The 21537-nt window shown below is 46.4% G+C and overlaps 5 non-coding genes across 5 annotated transcripts; 4 read left to right on the top strand and 1 right to left on the bottom strand.

Annotated features, from left to right (window-relative positions):
• Positions 1 to 144: 144 nt before the first annotated feature.
• On the bottom strand, positions 145 to 235 carry TRNAY-GUA (transfer RNA tyrosine (anticodon GUA)). Its single transcript is given in 2 exon segments — positions 145 to 180; positions 199 to 235. It is a non-coding gene; the product is annotated as a tRNA-Tyr (tRNA).
• Positions 236 to 1167: 932 nt separating this feature from the next.
• On the top strand, positions 1168 to 1258 carry TRNAY-GUA (transfer RNA tyrosine (anticodon GUA)). Its single transcript is given in 2 exon segments — positions 1168 to 1204; positions 1223 to 1258. It is a non-coding gene; the product is annotated as a tRNA-Tyr (tRNA).
• An 879-nt stretch (positions 1259 to 2137) lies between these two features.
• On the top strand, positions 2138 to 2210 carry TRNAK-CUU (transfer RNA lysine (anticodon CUU)). Its single transcript has one exon. It is a non-coding gene; the product is annotated as a tRNA-Lys (tRNA).
• Positions 2211 to 9233: 7023 nt separating this feature from the next.
• On the top strand, positions 9234 to 9325 carry TRNAY-GUA (transfer RNA tyrosine (anticodon GUA)). The gene is given in 2 exon segments: positions 9234 to 9270; positions 9290 to 9325. It is a non-coding gene; the product is annotated as a tRNA-Tyr (tRNA).
• Positions 9326 to 13395: 4070 nt separating this feature from the next.
• TRNAK-CUU (transfer RNA lysine (anticodon CUU)) lies at positions 13396 to 13468 on the top strand. Its single transcript has one exon. It is a non-coding gene; the product is annotated as a tRNA-Lys (tRNA).
• The last annotated feature ends 8069 nt before the right edge of the window (positions 13469 to 21537 follow it).

The raw sequence follows: 21537 nt of genomic DNA, 5'->3' as shown, positions 1-21537 counted from the left end.
GTAGCTCAATGCGTGACTTTCAAGTTTCAGTGCGACAAAGCCAAGCACGCGGAGTGGCTTAGCGACAGGTTGCTGGCGGTAATAATACAGGAAATATACTACACCGTGCGAGTAGGCACTTACTGAAAAGTAAATAAAAAATACTCCGTCGAGCCGGATTCGAACCAGCGACCTATGGATGTCCGTAGCACGAGACCTCTACAGTCCACCGCTCTACCAACTGAGCTATCGACGGGGACGAAGCGGGAGTCGGATTCTTTTCCTCAAGTGCGCCGTAGGCAGCCATTAATTCAGGAGTCAGCTTGGAAGGGTATCCGTAGGCAAAGCAATGGCCTCTGGTGGCTTGCGTTGAAATTTGCTCCCCTTACTTTCTGCGCTGGGAGATTTTTTTTGGTCGTTTTTTCATTTTGTCGTCCGGTTCTAAAGGCACTTTGGGCGTTCTTTTTTGTCCATTTATTTTCTTGCATTGCCGCGATCGTCACTATCCCTTCAATTATTCGTTTTTCATGACCGTATGGGAAATGCAAATGGAGATTCGTGGCTGGCCATTAGTGATAAACTTATCAGTTTTTAGAATTTCGAACCCGTCATAGCTCTGGCGCTGTGGCTAAAAAAATTCTGGTCATCTCGCGCGCCCTTCTTTTGCGCCCTCGTTGCACCGCCCAGCAGTGCACGTCACTCCATACCACACGTGTCATGTGACCTGCTCTCTCCCCCGTCTACCGTCGATTATCGAGCAGCGGCTTGCAGCACAGCGCGGGTAGGATGGCTATGCCAATGGGCGGGACAGACAAGACCCCGTGTTATGTGCGTCATGGAGGGACGTGTACCGCTTACACGGAACCGGCTATTACTAACAGTCAGCTAAATATATCAGTTTGTATCTCTTGCGGTCGTGTAAAAGGCATGTTTAAATGAATAAGTTCAATGGATGCAAAGAGAATAAAATATCAAAGCAGGACCAATTAAAGTGGCTAGAGAAACTAAGAATTAAGAGAAAGCTGAACGACGAAAGAAAGTTGTGCAGAACACGGGGAGGCGTAAATTGCAGCTCAGGCCACCTGGGGCCATTGTCCCCTCTAGGGTAAACAGTCAGGTACGCGGCCTTCTGAATCAAGGGCTACACACGGCGCACTTGAGGAAAAGAAGTTGCCTGCACCTCCGTCCCCGTCGACAGCTCAGTTGGTAGAGCGGTGGACTGTAGAGGTTTCGTGCTACGGACATCCATAGGTCGCTGGTTCGAATCTGGCTCGACGGAGTGTCCTTTTCTTTAGATAAGTGCACGCTCAGTGTAGCAGAGCTGCTAGATATTTACTAATTCTTACCATCGTCCCACAAACGTTGGTATTATTATGGAACCCAGGAAATGCTACGTCTCCTTTTATATTTCAATTTTCGAGGCGTCCATGCGCAACCCATCATTGTGAAATAATTACAGGCGACTTCACCAAAGTTTTTATTAATGTAGAAGCCACGAAGAACTTATATGAAACACAGGCTTCCGCACTCGTCTGTGGCGCTCACTTGGACGCGGCTACGCTGCTCTGTGTGTCGAGCGAAACCTGAGCGACCAGTCAGTTGTTTTAACCTTACCGTAGCGTGCAACGTCGACGAGGCTGCACGCGATAGTATACAGTCAGCCACCTTACTGGGCTTCCTAGTAGTCTTGTTTTTGCTTTCTCCTCTGCTGATCAGTATCTCCGCTTCCCGTAGCCCTTGGCAGGGCTCCAAGTGCTGAACGTGCGTGCCCTGAGAGGTAAATGCTCGGGAGCCGTTTGGTCTACCGCGAATAGAAGGCCATAACAATCACTACCTGATCGTCGAGGGAAATGTGCACTATAGTCGGATACAACTTAAGTCTGCAGTGAAGCTCCGCCCACATTCAGCCTCCGCGCACAGAATTCCTCCACGACGAAGAAGTAGTCCGCTGGTTTAACGTTTCTTGTTACCTAAACAAGAAGTTTTATCGCAACAGAAAAATTATGAATAGTCAAACATTAAAAAGCTAATTTTGTTTACTGTTGGGAATGGCCAGCGGAGTAATAGAAGACCCCGCGGACCGCGGCCCAGTGTTAGCAACTGCTGTTTTTTTAAGTTGTATCCTACTATAGTACGTCTTACTCCCTACTGACACGTCGCCCGGCTAGCTCAGTCGGTAGAGCATGAGACTCTTAATCTCAGGGTCGTGGGTTCGAGCCCCACGTTGGGCGCTCTTTTTTTCTGAATTTTTGAAAATTATGGTACTTGGTTTAACCCTGTGATGCCCGGCGCATCACTTTTAATACAGGTCGTGAAAATGTAAATAATTTTAATTTCTGCTCACACGACGTCAAGTATTGCTGAAATACTAGAAGACGCAGTCTTTTCCAACATATGAATAAAAACAAGACCTAAGCTCTAGCTCTCAGAGATGCTGCTGATAGTAACGCTGCATTAGCAAAATATGGAACGGTTTCGAAATGCGGTCTTGATTTACTTCATGGGTCTGCGTTTTTATGCCCAGTTTTGTCGACCTTGAAGAAAAAAGAATCACGAAAATTAGCTGCTGTTAATTATGTTGCGGTGCTCTTATATACTTCGTACGTTTTTAATATTGCTGCTCTGAACGGACCATTAGAGAATAAATACTGGACGTTGATAATTTTTATCCAACATTCTCAATCCCTTAACATTACTGGGCTAAAACTGGGCTTAAAAGATTTTGGCCAGATTTGACATGAGCTGTTAATTTTTGCCTCCGTAGGGCTTTCCAGCCACATCTTTAACTTGGATGAACGACATGAACGGATGAACGAGCGCACTTCGGTTATAGAATTTTAATCGAACGTCATGGTACTATGATGGCTTACGCGTACATGCAACACCAGCATATTCAACAGGTGTAAACCATCTCAGCATTTAGAACAATTTATCCGTGCATCTGAAACAGATGAACTCCTCCGTTAAACGACTAACTTCTTGTCAGCACAGAAAAACACGAGATCATCTGCATGAGGTAATAATATTTTGAGCTCATTACCCTAAATACAAAAACTAAGAACGGCACCGCAATGACCAGCTGGGAAATGGTCGATGGATGCTCTTCCCACGCTCGGCTCGGTGCCAACGATCTTCGAGAAGCAACCGACGACAGGGGAAGAAAGGTTGCCCCTCGTCTGAAAAAAAAAAAAACCGCAACGAATCAGAGGAAGCCGGCGCAGCTGCGGCTGCGACGTCATCAGGCCATACCTGTGTTCGATGGACGCGAGCTGACAACAGTATGGTTGCCTCGAAGTGCGACAGAGATGCGGACTTACGCTCCTCCTCGCCAGTTCCCACGTGTGGGCTCTCAACAGGTGTCTTCGTTGGCTGTGTCGTGTGGTGGCGATCTTTTGTGTCACGATGAATTGCCGCCTGGTGAAAGGGCAGAGCCTTGGGCTATTTAACCTGCGCCCAAAGTGAGCACGAACGCTCTCGTCCCTGGGAAAAAGGCTCATCCAGTCGATCGACGTCATGAACTCTTAAATTTTGATTCCTTGCTCTTCTTTTGTAAATTTATGTAAATAAGTGTCTTAGTTACTTGCCATTAAACCTGCTTGTTTTCGTATTTCCCCAACCTTCGAAGCTTCAGACTTTCCTCAGCCCGACGACTCAACACGCTACCAAATGGAGCCCGGTTTCGAGCTTTCCTGTGCGCCACAACAACTGGTGATCAGCGGTTGGATGTGAAGCTACAAGCGGCAACAACGGTAGGCCAGCGAGAGGGCAGCTGTCTCAGGACATGATCACATGTGTGGGTGAGTGCTTGGCTTTTCCTCTGATGTGAGCCAGCTTCTAAAAGAGGGTTAAATTTTAGAACTGGTAGGGACCTGTACTTAAATCCTAGAGGTTTGGTATTTTTGGCGTAGTGGTTTTGGAAATAGCCCAGACTCAGATCTATCATGGACCTGCAGAAGCTGCAGAAGCCGGACCTGTTGCAGTTGTGTGAGGAATTGGGGATTGAGACAAGGGGTTTGGCACGAAAACCCGTGATAATTCAGGCCATTACTGATTTGGGGGCAGATGATGAGGAGCTCATTGAAGCGTGGAGCCTCATCGAACAAAAAAAAAAGAAAGAGCGGGACGAAGAGCAGCTCAGACATAAGAAAGAGCAGGAGAATGAAGCAAAAAGAATGGAGCGGCAGATTGAGCTCCGTAAGTTAGAAATGGAGTTGAGCAAGAGGTCGGACAATTGTCCCCAGCAAGTGGTACTTCTTCTCAGCAAGGAGACTGGGTTCAAGATGTCTAAGCACATGCAGCCATATGTGGTATCAAGGGATATCGGTCTGTATCTTGCAAATTTTGAACGAACCTCCGAGAACCTCGCCTACAGTCAAGAGACTTGGTCTCAAAGGTTACTGACGGTTCTGCCCTGCGAGGCAGCGGAGATTGTCGCGCGGCTCAGCAAGGAGGACGCGGACAACTACGAGAAGGTCAAGGCTTGCCTTCTACGAAAGTATAGACTTAGCGCCGAAGCGTTCAGGCAAAGATTTCGGGGAGCTAAGAAGTCGAGGGACGAGAGCTATCCCGATTTCTTATACAATTTGAAAGTGAACTTGGTTGAGTGGCTAAAGAGTACGGAGTCATATAGTGACCGGAACGCTGTAGTTGAGGGAATTTTGCTGGAGCAGTTTTACAACTGCCTCCCTGAAGAGGAGAGAAATTGGCTAAGGGACCGGGGCAACGTAGCGTCGGCGACGAAAGCTGCCGAACTCGTTGAAGAGTACGCTTCGCGCCGGAAGCTGCTGGAACCTTACATGCATGACCTGGTAGTGAACGGGAAGCCATGCAAGGTGCTGCGCGATTCAGCCGCAACGATGGATGTTGTCCATCCGTCGTATGTGTCACCATCCTATTACGCAGGCCAATTTTCATGGATCCGCCAGGTTGTGGACGAGCACAGCGTGTGCTTGCCTATAGCGAGAGTGGTAATTGAGAGCCCTTTCGGTACGCTTACAACCGAAGCTGCAGTTTCAGGAAAGCTACCTAAATGCTATCCGTATTTGTTTTCCAACAAATCTGATATGTTACTAAGGGAGAAGGGGATCCTTTTTGGAGACCGAGTGGTGCAGGCATTAACACGTTCGAAGGCGCGAGAACTTGCAACACAGCTTACTCAGGAGAATTCCCCTACGGAGGAAACAGCAGTGAAACTGGTGGAGGAAACGGATGAACAGGGTTCAGGAAATCGCGCTAGTGAGGCCCCCGAGACCGGTCAACCAACTGGTGATGAGCTTAACGAACCGCAGAACGAGGAAATCATCGATAGTGCCCTTTTGCCGCCAGTGTCAAGTAGTTTCACGACGCTCCTGAGCGGGAACCGAGAGGAGCTGGCTATGGAGCAAGCCAATGACCAGACAATACAGGAGATCAGAGAGCTCCACAGAACAAATAAGAGAGCAAAGGGAAATATTGCTTTCCGAATGAGAGGCGGTGTGCTTTATCGTTTATACACGGATAAGCGGGGAGAGGAGCGAGACCAATTAGTCGTTCCGCAGAAGTACCGACAAGACTTACTTCGAATTTCTCACGGCAATTCGTGGTCATGCCACCTGGGAATCACGAAGACAAAGCAGAGGCTTTTGCAAGAGTAGTACTGGCCTGGATGTTTTAAGGATATGGAGCGTTTTGTGAGAACGTGCGACACGTGCCAGCGGGTCGGAAAGGCGCAAGATAAATGGAAAGCACCGATGGTGTTAGTCGCAATCATTACTGAGCCGTTTCACCGGTTGGTGACAGACGTAGTTGGGCCACTTCCCGTGACAGAGACAGGGTGTCGTTATATCCTCACCATGTTATGCCCTGCCACGAAGTTTCCAGAGGCTGTCGCGCTGCGCGAGGTGACGTAAGAGAGCGTCGTGGATTCACTGTTATCAGTCTTTGCTCCAGTCGGATTTCCTTCCGAGATCCAAAGTGATCAGGGTAGTGTATTCACAAGTGCCCTCACTACCTCATTTCTAGAGCGATGCGGCATGATAGTGCATAGCTCAATCCATCATCCGCAGAGCAACAGCATAGAAAGGTGGCCTTCTGTTCTAAAGCGTGTGCTTAGGGGACTATGCTACGAAAACAAACGCGACTGGGACGCATGCCTACTTGCAGCGCTTTTCGCTTTGCGGTCAGTGCCGCATGAATCCACAGGATTTAGCCCCGCCGAGTTGGTGTACGGAAGGTCACTGCGCTCACCTTTGCGAATGGTACGCGAAGCCTGGGAAGGGCGCGGGGAAGACCCGACAGTAGTAGAGTTCGTCTTGACTCTGCTGGATCGTCTACATAACTCTAAAGAACTCGTGGAGGCCAGCATGAAGTCAGCCCAGGCTCGTTCGAAGGTCTATTATGATCGGACAGCTCGTCAACGGATGTTTTGCATCGGTGAAAAATTAATGTTGCTGAGAGCTTCAAGGCAAAATAGGCTCGAAGTGCAGTGGGAAGGGCCTGCAGAAGTAGTTGCCAAGCTCTGTAACACCAATTACGTGGTGAAAACCCCAGGAAAGCGCAAAGAAGTGCGCATTTACCATTGCAACCTAATGAAGCCTTACGTACAGGGAGAAGCAGCGGTAAATCTAACGCTTAACCTTCCTGAGGAGATGGAAGACAACCTTATCTGTCTAAGCGGGGAGGAAAGCAGCGCGCAGGGACTTCTCAAGAGGACTAAGCAGAGAGGAGAACTAAAAGAAAATCAGTTATCTGATTTCGGCGAACTGATAGCAGAGTTTGATGACTGCTCCGTACACAGGCCAGGAAGGACTGATTTGATTAAGCACGATATCGAGTTAACCTCCGAGAGGCCAGTGCGGTCAAGGTGCTATCGACTCTCTCCTAGGCAGAGAGATATCCTTGATAGGGAGGTAAAGCGCATGCTGGAGTTAGGAGTAATCAAGCCCTCCGAAAGCGAATACGGTTCGCCTATGATCTTGGTGGAAGCTCCGGGTAAAGACCCAAGGCCGGTAGTAGACTATCGGAAGTTAAATACTCTCACCAAGGATCAAGTGTATCCTATTCCCAATATCGAGGAGAGAGTGGAACAGGTCAGCCGAGCAGCCTATGTAACCACGCTAGACCTTACTCGAGGGTACTGGCAAGTGCCGCTCACTGAGCGCGCCAGCAGATGCGCAGCTTTCGTCACTCCAGCGGGAAGCTATCAACCAACAATGATGAGCTTCGGGCTCAAAAATGCTCCCTTTTGTTTTTACCGCCTCATGGATAGGGTTCTGAAGGGCTGTGAAGCATTTGCGGTGCCCTTCTTGGATGACATTGCTGTCTTCTCACATTCATGGGCGGACCATGTATCGCATCTGAGAGCAGTGCTAAGCCGTTTGCGTCAAGCTGGGCTCACTGTAAAGGCCGAGAAGTGTTACCTTGCGAGAGCAACAGTGGATTATTTGGGTCACAACGTGGGCCAATTTTCAGGAAACCCACTGAGGTTGAGATCTCGGCGTTGGCAGACTACCCGCGGCCTAGAACAAAGATGGACATTCGGGCATTCTTAGGGCTCACGGGATATTACAATCACTACATCCGTGATTATTCAGCTTTGGCAAGCCCCCTGACCGATTCTCTCCGCAGGACAGAGCCGACAAATGTAGTCTGGACGAAAAAAAGGAAGCGTCGTTCTTAAACTTGAAGGCAGCACTGATTAGCCGCCCGATATTGCGAGCTCCTCATTGCGACCGAGAATTCACGGTCCATTGTGATGCCAGTGATCGAGGGCTAGGTGCAGTTCTCTGCCAGAGGGATGACAACGGCAACGAACATCCCGTGCTCTACCTAAGCCGAAAACTCAGCTCTCGAGAGATGGCGTACTGCGCGTCGGAAAAAGAGTGCGCTTGCATTGTTTGGGCTATTCAGAAATTACAATGCTACCTCGGAGGCTTCAAATTCGTCGTAGAGACAGACCATTGCCCCCTTTCGTGGCTGCAAAGTTCGACATCAAAGAACAGCCGCCTTCTGAGGTGGAGCCTGATTCTGCAGCAGTATCATTTTGAGATAAGGTACAAGAAGGGCAAATTAAATGGAAACGCGGACGCACTTAGCCGTTCTTTCTAAGCAGTCCGGGGTGCACTTCATGTAACCAAAATTGCTACTCAGTTTTTTTTTTTCGAGCGTTTTTGAGTGTTAATGTGTATCGTAGCACTTTTGGTTTTCTTAGCTTACGTGGGTCCTGAGAAGTTGCAGTGTGGGCTTTTCTCAACGGCTATTTAACCAGATTGTAGCTCCATCTTTTGGAACTGGTTTGCTCGGAGGGAAGTTGAGTGCTTGCTTGAGCATGTGGTTGAAGTTCCAGAGACGCCTCAAAGAATTGGCCGACGTAATAGATTACCACGTTGCGAGCGGCAGAGGGCTTCTGGCATACTTCTGCGCGCAATTAGCCCAAGTCGTCTCTTCGTGCAGCAGCGATGACTGCTACCCGCCGAGACTCGTCTGGCGGGGGAGGTAGCTGTTACGACCCATCTTGAGACCCGCGATGAAACGGTGGTGGATTCAACAGCGGATATTTCGAAAGGTCGTTCACCCCCAAGATGACCCCACCAAAAAGAATGACCAGCTGGGAAATGGTCGATGGATGCTATTCCCACGCTCGGCTCGGTGCCAACGATCTTCGAGAAGCAACCGACGACAGGGGAAGAAAGGTTGCCCCTCGTCTGAAAAAAAAAAAAAAACCCGAACGAATCAGAGGAAGCCGGCGCAGCTGCGGCTGCGACGTCATCAGGCCACACCTGTGTTCGATGGACGCGAGCTGACAACAGTATGGTTGCCTCGCAGTGCGACAAAGATGCGGACTTACGCTCCTCCTCGCCAGTTCCCACGTGTGGGCTCTCAACAGGTGTCTTCGTTGGCTTGTCGTGTGGTGCCGACCTTTTGTGTCACGATGAATTGCCGCCTGGTGAAAGGGCAGTGCCTTGGGCTATTTAACCTGCGCCCAAAGTGAGCACGAACGCTCTGGGCCCTGGGAAAAAGGCTCATCCAGTCGATCGACGTCATGAACTCTTAATTTTTGATTCCTTGCTCTTCTTTTATAAATTTATGTAAATAAGTGTCTTAGTTTCTTGCCATTAAACCTGCTTGTTTTCGTATTTCCCCAATCTTCGAAGCTTCAGACTTTCCTCAGCCCGACGACTCAACACGCTACCAAATGGAGCCCGGGTTCGAGCTTTCCTGTGCGTCACAAACAACACGACGCACTTGAGGAAAAGAAGTTGCCTGCACCTCCGTCCCCGTCGATAGCTCAGTTGGTAGAGCGGTGGACTGTAGGAGGCTTCGCACTATGGACATCCATAGGTCGCTGGTTCGAATCCGGCTCGACGGAGTGTTCTTTCTTTTAGATATATACACGCTCAGTGTAGCAGAGCTGCTAGATATTTACTAATTCTTATCATCGTCCTACAAACGTTGGTGTTATTATGGAACCCACGAAATGCTGCGTCTCCTTCTTTATTTCAATTTTCGAGGCGTTCATGCGCAACCTATCGTTGCGAAATAATTACCCTTAGCAAAAACTAATACGTTTGGAATATACGGTGGGCTATTTAAATTGTATTTTAAACATATTTTGTATTCATGAATGCACTAAAAATATGTAGGAAATACGTTCCTGAAATTTCATGCTTGGTATTCGAAATATATTTTTAAAATGTGCCAAGAATACCTCACTTAAAGCATACTTCGAGCACTTTTCAAATACGTGAAAAAATATGTATGCAGTTTTAGCATCTTGTCAGTGTATTAAAAGTGTATTTTCGGAAATATGAAATTAATTCATCGAATGTATACTTCAATTCTAAAAAACGGGCAGCCCTTGTAAACGTATATGTATGTAGTTTTAGCATCTTGTCAATGTATTAAAAGTGAACTTTCGTAAATATGAAATTAATTCATCCGAAATATACTTCAATTCTAACAAACGGGCAGTCCTTTTAAACGTCTTTGCACACTTCTAGCTGCCGTTGAACAGTCGAGTGCTCGAAATCGCGTTTCGGGAAATGGCATTTGCATGTCGTCAATGTATTTGAAGTGTACTTCCGTAAATACGCAATTAATTCGTCCAAAGAACACTGAAATTCTAGCAAATTGGCAGTCCGCATTAGCATGTTTGCAGCGCACTACAAGCTGTCGTTGAACAATCTAATGCTCAAAATCGAGTTTCGGGATCGCATTTTGGTGCTGGCCATCTATTTAAAGTGTACTTTCGTAAATACGCAAATAATCCGTCTGAAGTATATTTAAATTCTAACAAATGGGTTGTCCGCGTAAACATATTTGCATTACACTTCAAGCTACCGTGGAACAATCTAGGGCTCGAAATGACGTTTCAGCGAAGAGTGAAACTTTCCCTTTCTTGTCATCCTTTCGTTTATGGTAACTTCTAGCAGGAAGGTGATCACCACTTATACCCCTGCTACACGGGCGCTTCGAATGCCTTCCAACCAAATGTCATCTAACGATGCTACACGTGTTCTGTCTAAGGGAGTGCTTGAAGATAATATTACGCCAAAGAATATTAACCGCGTCAGCATGAAATTTCCCCGGGAGTGCGCCGATGAGGACAACTGCACTCATACTGTTGTTTACATCGCTTGTTTACATAACATAACATAAAACGCAATCTGCGCTTTCGTTCTATAAAACAATCTGTTTTCTTTTTTACTGGTTGTACTCGTGCTTGTTTACGCAGTGCGACAATGTGTGGGAAGCGATGATGCGATCGCACGCCTGAGAAAGCCGGGTTGTTGGCATCGCGCAGGACTGGCGCTTCTCGCTTCTTGTCCCGGCTTTCTCCTACGTGACCAGTACTTTTTTTTAAACTACTTTATCCAGAAGTATGTCTGGCGACTGTTATCCACAAGCTAGCGACGGCGACGACTGCTCCTGGCCGTAAAGCACGGCTCGGCAGTCTGGGTCACACCGGCGATTCCCGTTCATCGTACGCGTGCCCTGCGATGTAAGCAATAGTTGATTTCAGGTCACTGTTGCCAAAACTACACCTGGTGACTATTTGCATTCGCTAAAGCTTGTGATTCGCTCTTCACAACCGCCGAAATCACAGATCCAACCCTGCGAACTCGCTGGGCCTAGTCGTCGCGGAAGGGAACAGAGCCGTCGTCGACTGAAATTGATTTGGCAAGCGCTTATCACTGGTGAGTGTTCAGGAGTGCACACGTGAAATATAGCCGTTCGTTTCGCTCATTTAGAACCGCGAGCATATACACACCGCCGCCTCATCACCGTGCTCTCGCTCAGCCGCCGACAAGCCGCTCAGCCGCCGACCGGATTCGTCGGTGTCGTTGGCCTGAAAAACGTGTCCCTCTAGAATCATATTATAGTAAACTAGATATTTCACTATAATTACATGCTGTTGTTCAGAGTGATATATACTGTCGTTTTCGGACTAGTGTGACCGCCGTCGTCGTCGTCGCTGTACACTGAAAACGAGCTGAGGCTTTCGAATGCGTTTCGAAAGTGTCGTGCAGCACCGCGGCAGTCCGTCGAGTCCGAATGTCATTCCTATTCTCGAATGTCATTCCACTCAATGTCATTCGAACATTTCCGTGTGAGAACGTGATAGCATTATACCAGCAAAAGCGCCTTGGGTACTTCTGGGTCCGAATAAGCCAGCGGAAATGACCCCGTCTGGCAGGGCAGACCGGCTCCCTTACACGCCCATGTATCTGTTGGTTGACAGTTCGACTCCTGACCTGTGCCTGACGCAAGTTTCAACTAGCAATTCCGTTCTCAATTAACCCCAGAAACGCGACCAGTAGGGTACTTCTGCGATAATTTGGCAGCCCACAGTATTTGCGCAAAAAAAGGCCTCACCGTGCAAAATAGTGCGTCGCTTTCGCTGGGTATATATACGGCAAGCCAAGTATAGCGCTTGTCGAAGGATTTGTTGTTTGCTGTGTCGCTGTCGTCTTGGTATGCTGTGTGTAGGTATCTGCCGTTCCCATTCAATCACGTCACCTTATAATATCAGACTCCTGTTGATTAATGATAAATACCCGTGTACGATTTGTTCTCCAGTTGAAGAATTAACCCGTGTCATTCCATGGAGCCGCCCAGTAGACTTTCTTTAAGCCCGAGTAAACATATTTTTAATGTATTAAATGTATATATTTAGTATATTTCAAATGTATATTTTTATTATATTTTTAATGCATTATAGATATGCTAAGCGGGCAAAAATGTACTTTTCACCTATATTTAAGAACGTTTAAAATATTATTCCTAACATACTTAGAAAGCATTCGTATTGCAGTTTAAGGATAGGGACAAAAAAAGGCGAAATAAATATGAAATTAATACAATACGTTTGAAATGCATTTTTAGCACATCCTCTTTTTCGCTAAGGGTACAGGCGACTTCACCAAAGTTTTTATTAATGTAGAAGCCACGAAGAACTTATATAAAACACAGGCTTCCGCACTCGCAAACGTTGCCGTTAACACAGTAGTGCGTTGTTACCAGCTAACTAAAATTATAGAAAATAGCTTCTAAAAATCTTAAATTGTGGGCTTTAACTTCCCGGAGTGACACATGGGCTGTGAGAAACGCCGTAGTGGAGAGACTCCCTGGTGTTCTTAACGTGCGCTGATCTCGCACAGCATATAGTGGTGTTTTGAGCGTTTAGCCAGGAAACGCTGGCCGGTATTGAACACAGGCGTTTGGGATGAGCGTATATTCAAGTGACGTACTGCCGCGGCTGTCTTGGTGCTGCTTACCGTGTATCAACGCATATGTCGTTGCTTTTCCGTCGCGCGACTTTCTGCATGCATGACTTTCGGGGCAATGCGGGCATCATTAAAAGCAGGAACAGAAGACAGGGAGTCGGGATGAACAGTTTGCTCAGCCGAAGCTCACCGCCGTCAAAGTGTCTGTCGCAGCAGTTGCCCAACCCTGTCATATGCCGGGATGCTGCGGAATTCTCTGTCGCTATCTGTTTCTTAATCCGTGCAAAACAGAGTGCTGATGAATCGGTAAAATGCACGCAGACTTAAGGATGCAGTTCGGCCGACATCATGCTCCGTCTGTGGCGCTCACTTGGACGCGGCTACGCTGTTTTGTGTGTCGAGCGAAACCTGAGCGACCAGTCAGTTGTCTTAACCTTACCGAAGCGTGCAACGTCGACGAGGCTGCACGCGATAGTATACAGTCAGCCACCTTACTGGGCTTCCTAGTAGTCTTGTTTTTGCTTTCTCCTCTGCTGATCAGTATCTCCGCTTCCCGTAGCAGTTGGCAGGGCTCCAAGTGCTGAACGCGCGTGCCCTGAGAGGTAAATGCTCGGGAGCCGTTTGGTCTACCGCGAATAGAAGATCATAACAATCACCACCTGATCGTCGAGGGAAATATGCACTAGTACGTCCTACTCCCTGGTGACTCGTCGCCCGGCTAGCTCAGTCGGTAGAGCATGAGACTCTTAATCTCAGGGTCGTGGGTTCGAGCCCCACGTTGGGCGCTTTCTTTTCTGAATTTTTGATAATTATTGTACTTGGTTTAATCCTGTGATGCCCGTCGCATCACTTTTATTACAGACCGTAAAAATGTAAATAATTTTAATTTCTGCTCACATGACATCAAGTACTGCGGATATACTAGAAGACGCAGTCTTTTCCAACATATTAATAAAAACAAGACCTAAGCTCTAGCTCTCAGAGATGCTGCTGATAGTAACGCTGCATTAGCAAAATATGGAACGGTTTCGAAATGCGGTCCTGATTTCCTTCATGGGTCTGCGTATTTATGCCCAGTTTTGTCGACCTTGAAGAAAAAAAAATCACGAAAATTAGCTATTGTTAATTATGTAGCGGTGTTCTGATATACTTCGTAAGTTTTTAATACTTCTGCTCTGAACGGACCATTAGAGAATAAATACTGGACGTTGATAACTTTTTGCGACATTTTCAATCCCTTAAGATTACTGGGCTAAAACTGGGCTTGAAAGATTTTGGCCAGATTTGACATGAGCTGTTAATTTTTGCCTCCGTAGGGCTTTCCAGCCAAACCTTTAACTTGGATGAACGACATCACATTTTCGTTGTCGGTGATGAGGTAACTATATGCCGCTAATTCTGTAGTAATGAACGTGGGGAAATATCATTTCTCATGCAATAAAAAAAATTAAAATTAATAGTGCATTGGGGGCTTCACAAAATCTAATTTAGCGATTTTCTTTCACTTGATTCATGCCTCTTAGCAGGACAAAAGTAAACGCACCATGCTGTTTGTAGAAAATATTATTGCCCGTGATGCTGATAATTAATAAACGACAATGAAGTGTATCACTCATGGGGCCCATGAACAGAGTCCCACTGTGCCTCCACCTTGATTATGGCGCGTTCGCGCTGTTGTTGCTTCGTTTGATGAATTACTGGCGTTTATGAATTAACGACATCGTTGAGGGTAAGGACGGGCAAAGTGTCTCCGAAATATGAAGGCGACATTGACGACAAATAGAGGTGGCCTGTATCGGTAGATTATCACGTTCTAAAAGCGAGTACGCTACTTTCACTGAAAAATGAGCTTTTATAAGCTAGAAAAAAAAAGAAAAGAAATGCGGGTGCCGCCACCACCGGCCGATTTCTCAACTGCGGTGTGTCAATACAGCTTTTTTATTTTTTTCACTGTTGGACGCTATAGGCTAAACCGCCATTCACTTTGAAGCGGTCATCGCACCGGAGTCCTTTTCGATGTAGACGCCACGTGTTTGGCGTAAGCCGCGAGGGAAATTTTACATGCAGTGTTCTCAGCAATTAACGCGTCTTCTCAACATACCCGGAAAGAGCCGCATAGGGTCAATTTTTACGGAAAATGAAAAGTGGACAGCGTTAATTGGCCTCAGTGTTCCCTTAGGATGACTCGGGCCAGCTTTTGTTTTGAGTGAAAATTGATTCTGTGACTCGCTCTGACTATGCCAAGGAGGATATATAAAACTTGCTATTTATTATTGCTGATGAAATTGTATTTGAAAGTTTTCCACAGCTATATTCAAACCCTTGACGCCAACGCCGGAGAAGGACCCCGTGGATAGCGGTGTAACGTAACTTCAGCGATCCGCGAGAAATAAACTATCTTGACGCACCGCAGTTTACTTGTGAAGAGGCCGGTTATGGCGGCAGCTATATTCCATGCTTTTACCTTCTCCCGCTTATCGAAGATTTGTTCTCGATACCGTGAACTATTCGTTCACGGTATCGAGAACACTGGTCCCGCCCCCGACGCCAGGAAGGTTATATGTGCTGCAGAGAATGCTTTAAACCAGGTTGAACCGTCGCGTCGAGAAGAAGCCCGCACACGCGTGATGAGTGTCCTTTCCAAGCTACGCTTGCATTCATCGATCTCTCCCCTTACGCGCCAAGAAAAAGAAGCTATTACAAGCCTCCGTACTAACCCAGATATTGTGATACTTCCGGCGGACAAGGGGAATGCCACTGTGCTTCTAGATAAGGGCGACTACAAAAAGAAAATGCTGGCCCTCTTGGAGGACGGTAGCACTTACGCTCGTCTCGCTCGAGATCCGACGGCCAAGGTGCAGAGAGAACTACAGAAATTGCTGGCCGATGTCTTTCGAATGGTGCCCCCGCAGCGTAGGTCGCTGTACTACTGCCTCTTGTTCCACAATGGCTCAGCCCCGGCGATCTACGGCTTACCAAAGATTCACAAGCCTGACGTCCCTTTGCGCCCCATAGTGGATTTCACGCGTTCGCCGCTTCAGAATCTGTCCAAGTTTCTGCACAAAGTTATCTCCCCTCTCGTCGGCAGGAGCCCAACACTCCTACGCAACACCCATAACTTCATCGAAAAGGTTCAAAACCTTGAAATCAACGCCGAAGAAATCATGGTTTCATTCGACGTAAAGTCACTCTTCACGAGTGTGCCGATTGACCTTGCCGTGGAAGTTGCACAGCCGTCCTTGAATCAGACCCATCACTGCCAGAAAGAACACCGATAGATGTGCATGACTTGACCCGCCTTCTCAGATTCTGCCTGTCAAACACGTACTTCACTTTCGAGGGTGTCCCGTTCAGGCAGATTCATGGAGCCGCCATGGGTGCATCAATTTCCGTGACGGTCGCCAATCTGACCATGGAAGAAATCGAAGACTGCGCCCTTGCGTCCTTCACGCCTGCCCCGAAGGTGTTCCTGAGGTACGTGGATGACTGTTCTTGCATCCTGAAGAAAGAAGCATTACATGACTTTGCTATTCACCTTAACAGCTTGGAACCTAGCATACAGTTCACCGTTGAAGAGGAAATCGACGGCCATCTCCCGTTTTTAGATATTCTCGTTTCGAGACAGTCCTCACGTCTAAACTTCACTGTTTACAGGAAACCCACGCACACCGGCCGTTATCTCCATTTTAAGTCCGTTCACCCTGATTGCCAGAAACGTTCCGTGGTGTCTTCGCTCCTCCGACGAAAAGAGGTGTGTTCCAGAGGAGAAGACCGGATTGCTGAAGATGTATGTGTACGACGAGACTTGTCCACCTGTGGCTATCCTGTACACGTCATAGACTCTGTACAGCGTCAATTGGAACGTCCCAGGCTGCAGGAAAATCCCGAAACCCAGAAACGAGCCGCGATTTCCTATGTCCCTGGCATCAGCGAACCTTTGGCGCGCATATTACGGTCATACAATGTAAAGACCGCACATGTACACGCTCGAAAGCTGAGGAGTCAGCTTGTGCACGTCAAAGATAAACTGAAGAAGGAAAAGTTCCCAGGTGTTATTTATTCGATCCCATGTGCGGACTGCCCGTCTGTGTACATTGGCGAGTCGGGTGACTTTGAGCGGAGACTGCGTGATCACAAGAATGACGTCAAAAACTGGCGCGCAGATCAAAATGCGCTTGCCGAGCACTCAGTGTCCGCCAAACACAACATAGACAGGGCAGAGGCACGTGTGATCGAAAAAGAAAAGGACAAGATATCACGCTTCTATCTGGAATCGCTCATTATCCAGACGGCAGCGCATTCGCTTAATCGGAATGACGGGAACTTGCCCCCAATCTACGCCAGGTGCCTGGGTTCGCTCTTGCGCTGTGTATAAAATGGACAACGCAGCTACGTTCTGCCTCATTGTGAACAAGGCTCCCGTGGGGGAGCCGAAACGTCATCTCATCTTTTCTTTTGGTCGGCGCCTTCTAATTTCGTCATGTACCATCCCGACCAGACGGGTTTCCGTCAAACTCTAGACTTCAAACGAATAGTGGTTCCACATCTCGCGCCATGCTTGGAATCTGATTTCAGCCCAACTGCAGCCTTAGGGCTACCGCAAGAAAGCTATATGCCGTAGTTGAGTTATAATCCGTTCTGGTATACGATGGTCGAACCCGGTGCCACTGCCTCTCTGGGGCGGCCGTTGTATCAAATGAGCTAACAAGGGCTGTTAGTCCGTAATTATTCCCTCATTTAAAATTTGCTCCACCACTGGGAATTATCCTGGATTCCTGAAAGCTGGATTCTAATCACAGCCGGCGCAAGCAGATCAACTTCGTTCGTCGAAGTCTTGCACCACGCGGCCATCGTCACTTTTTTTTTAAACGTAGCATTCATTAGAGCGAAATATTGTTCAATGTACGTGAACTATTCATAAAGTGTTTAGGAAGCAATACTAAATCTGGCAAAAGAAAAAAAAACACACGTCCAGGCAAGAAGGCTGTCGATCTACTAACAGCTGCACCGTGAACACTTGGTAAGTAGTGTCAAGGCTACCCGAGGCAGCAAAACACCACAATGCAGGCGAGGCTGTGCATATCATCAAGACAGGCTGCCGATTCGGTATGGAGTCTGTCTGGGCATATATTTCCCTGATATGTAGTATTAGTCGATGAATGTGGGATGATATTGATGCAACAGATGCACAATACCGGTCCAGTAAGAAAGGACTTATCAAGGGGTTCATCAACAAATACCAGTGCAGTAAGGCATCCTGCAGCATGAGCAGCGAAATTAATTCGCTTCTTCGATGTCCACTGCAGCTGCAGGGCATCCCAGACATTTTTGCGTGTTTACAATCGATGCAGCAACGCTCTATGTTACTGGAACGTCACAGAGGCGGCATTTTACCCAAGACACAAGAATGCTCTTGTCCTCTTGCCATGTTTCAACAGGCAATGTCTGTGTGTGTAGCGTATAGAATAAAGTATTTGTACAGGGCGAGAAAGGCCTTTTACGTAATATTTTATGTACAGTCCCCGTCAAAAGTATACAGCCCAAGGGGATTGCTTCTAAGCTGTTTAGCGGGGCTCCCTAGCACATCTAGCCGTCGAAATCTTGGAAGGCTTGACGACGCGAAGCCATTCCTCTCTGTAGAGGTTGCGGTCGCTGAAGGTGCATAATCAGGCACACAGCAGGCTTTTGCGGTATACTCTTGACGGAGGATGTGCGTCCTGTACAACCGTTTCGGCGGTACTGAAAACAAGAACTCAGGAGCAAAGCGAACCCGTAAGAAACGAACATCGAAATAGACCTCATGGATTGACACCCATAAACACGAACGACCACAAATATTAGAAGAGGCAATGAGAAAAGGCAAAATAGTACTTAAATTAGCTTTCAAGAACGCACGAACTATCGTGTCGCAACCCTGCTGAAAGAAAGTTCTATGATGCAAAAACTTCAAAGGAGGTGATACAAATTCAAAGGAGGTGATACAAATACTTTATCAAACTACCGACCCATTTCTGTCTTTCCTGCATTATCTAAAATATTTGAAAGCGTCATTCACGAGAGACTAGTTTTATTGTTTGAAAAGCATCAGGTAATAACTCAATGTCAGTATGGCTTTCGCAAGCATCGATCGACTGAACATGCTCTCGAGCTTTTGATTCCATACAGTTCGGCTTATTACTCAACAAATTATCAAGGTACGGTGTCCGAGGTATTGCACTAGATCTTCTAAATAGCTATTTGAATGGTCGTTATCAGCTGGTGAAAATTAATGATGCAGTATCAACACTTGCGAAGCTAAAACAAGGAGTACAAGAGGGATCAATATTGGGCGCATTACTATTTTTAATCTATATTAATGACATTATCGAAATAGATAGTTCTGCTCAAGCTATAATGTATGCAGATGATACCAATGTCTTCTTCTCTTCACATAACCTAATGACATTAGAATTTTCTGTAAATGACTACCTTGTACCACTTTCAAACTGGTTAAGAAGGAATAAGTTAAGATTAAATGCCTCAAAAACAACATATGTCATATTTCGTCCCACCAACAAACCTCTTCACCACAACCTTAACGTGAAATTCGAGAAGACCTTGATAAGACAAGTTCAGGCACAAAAATTTCTCGGGGTTTGGTTTCAGGAAGACTTGAGCTGGTCTATACTCGTAAGAAACCTAAGTGTAGAACTTGCTCGCACAGTTGGATGTCTTTACAGAATATCTGCGCTCATACCTCTCTGGCTGAACAAGAATATTTATTACTCACCTTTTTATTCCTAACTAACCTACGGCTTAATGGTTTGGGGCACTACTACACAATACAATTATACTAAGCTGATTACTTTACAGAAGAAAATCCTGCGCTGCTTCGAATCTTATCGTGGCATTCCACAGGACTTAAAGGGACACTGAGGAGAGCACTATTAATATTTTTTTATAGTAAAATCCGATAGTTCGGCATGTCATGGCTTTGTTGCCACTTGGCCGGCAGCGAAAGATGCATTTATTTCTAAGAAATTTGGATTCGAAGTTGAAAAAGATTTTCCCGCCGCTCTGATTCAAACTTGGGATTCGTCTATGACGACAGAGGACTAAGAGACGTGAAACATGACGTGCACATGACGTAACGCAGACTCCGTGATTTCTGGCTGCCAGCAGTGCGGCCTAGCAGCAGCCGAAAAGAAAGCTACCGCCGGCCGCACGTTGAAGGCATCTATCGGCTATTGCGGCCGTCGCTACAGTCGCTTCGATTACATTTGCACTGGCGTTTTGCCAGCGTTACGATGGATCTCGTTCTCGAAGTCGTCAACGAAGTTCTCGCAAATAGACACCTTTAGCATACCGTGTACCTTGTTACCGCTAGCGGAATACCGGGAGCCCGCCTACCGCCGGAAAACAGGCGCTGATTTGTCGCGATGCTTCAGGAGCGCGCGTAGCAGCCGGGCACGTGGCGCCATCTGGCGACGTCAAGGAGATTTGCGCATGCATTGGCTGCGCCTCAGGGATTTGTGGCTTCTCGGGTCCTAGAGTTGCTAGAACCATTGGTTCTAGCAACACTGCTTTGTCCTATGACGTCATCACGATTGTACTTGCGAGTTTGGCCTGTGGCGGCGATACCTGTATTTTGGTTCTTGCTCTTTTCTACGTTACAAGAGCTTTGTTGTCAGTATGAGTGGCGTTTTTGTAATCAGGAGCTGGTATTCTGTCGATACAAGCCAACTTCAATTTCTCCTCAGTGTCCCTTTAAGAACCGCTCCTCTATTTAAAAAACACAACATCCTAAAGGCAGACCAGTCGTATTATTTCAAAGCACTGCAAGTAATACACCAGGAGAAACTGTACGGAATTATTGCCTCCGAAAACGCTGAATACCTTTTGAGGCACCGAAAACACCGTACACCAAAAATCCGAACAAATTATGGAAGACAGAAAATGGCGTATCAAATACCTACCATCTTAAACAAATTTTAAGGCAAGCTAAACTTTGAATGCAAATTAAAAGTATTTAAATGTCAACTTAGGGAGCTATTGTTATGTTGTCAAATTAAATATAGTCATAATTGAACAGTGTTTTTCATGTTTCCCTGTCGTCTCATAAAAGAAACACAAAACTCTGTTTAACTCAAAATGACTTTATCAGTTGCTTGTATCTTGCTTTTGTGTCGTTTCAAACAATATTATGAAGTTTTCACTGACAATTTAAAAAGTGCATTATGTATTTATGTATTATTTTGTACAGCAGTTATTTGTGATAATTTATTCCAGTTATTTGGGTAACGTCCTATTATGTGTGACTTGTTTGTGTGTGCACCTGTATATGCAATATGTTTATGTACAGGTGTCAAATGTTGCGTTTTCTTAACTTTTGTGACTACAGCTGGGAGGCACAATTTATTTCTTTTGTTTCTAAGATGCGTATTGTATCTGTACCGCTGTGAGCTGTGTAGGGTCAGAGGCCTCGATCGTCAGGCACCATTAGCCTTTAGCTTCTGTCCCTGCATCAGGCTCTGTGTTTCGTCTGATGTCGAAATAAAGTTTGAATCTGAATCAGAATCATAGAATATCATACAATCTGTATGATATATCATACAATTCGTATGATATTCTGTGACATCTCTATGATGACAGTATGATTTTACACAAATGTATGACATTTGAACGATACTTTTCTCTGATTTGTGTGATAAGTCTATGATATTTCTATGATAAACTGTATGAGTTTATTGCATCATACAACTTTTTTTCAGCAGGGAAGTGTCTCGGATAACCATGAAACGCGAAACAATATTTGTCGCATATAAAGATGGGCTAAAGCAATGGCACCAGCGCTGACAGGCAGGAACACAATATC

This window comes from Amblyomma mixtum, chromosome 2, assembly GCF_055824585.1.
Source record: "Amblyomma mixtum isolate Tamu chromosome 2, ASM5582458v1, whole genome shotgun sequence".
NCBI lineage: Eukaryota > Metazoa > Arthropoda > Arachnida > Ixodida > Ixodidae > Amblyomma > Amblyomma mixtum.
This window is presented reverse-complemented; position numbering and strand designations above follow the sequence as displayed.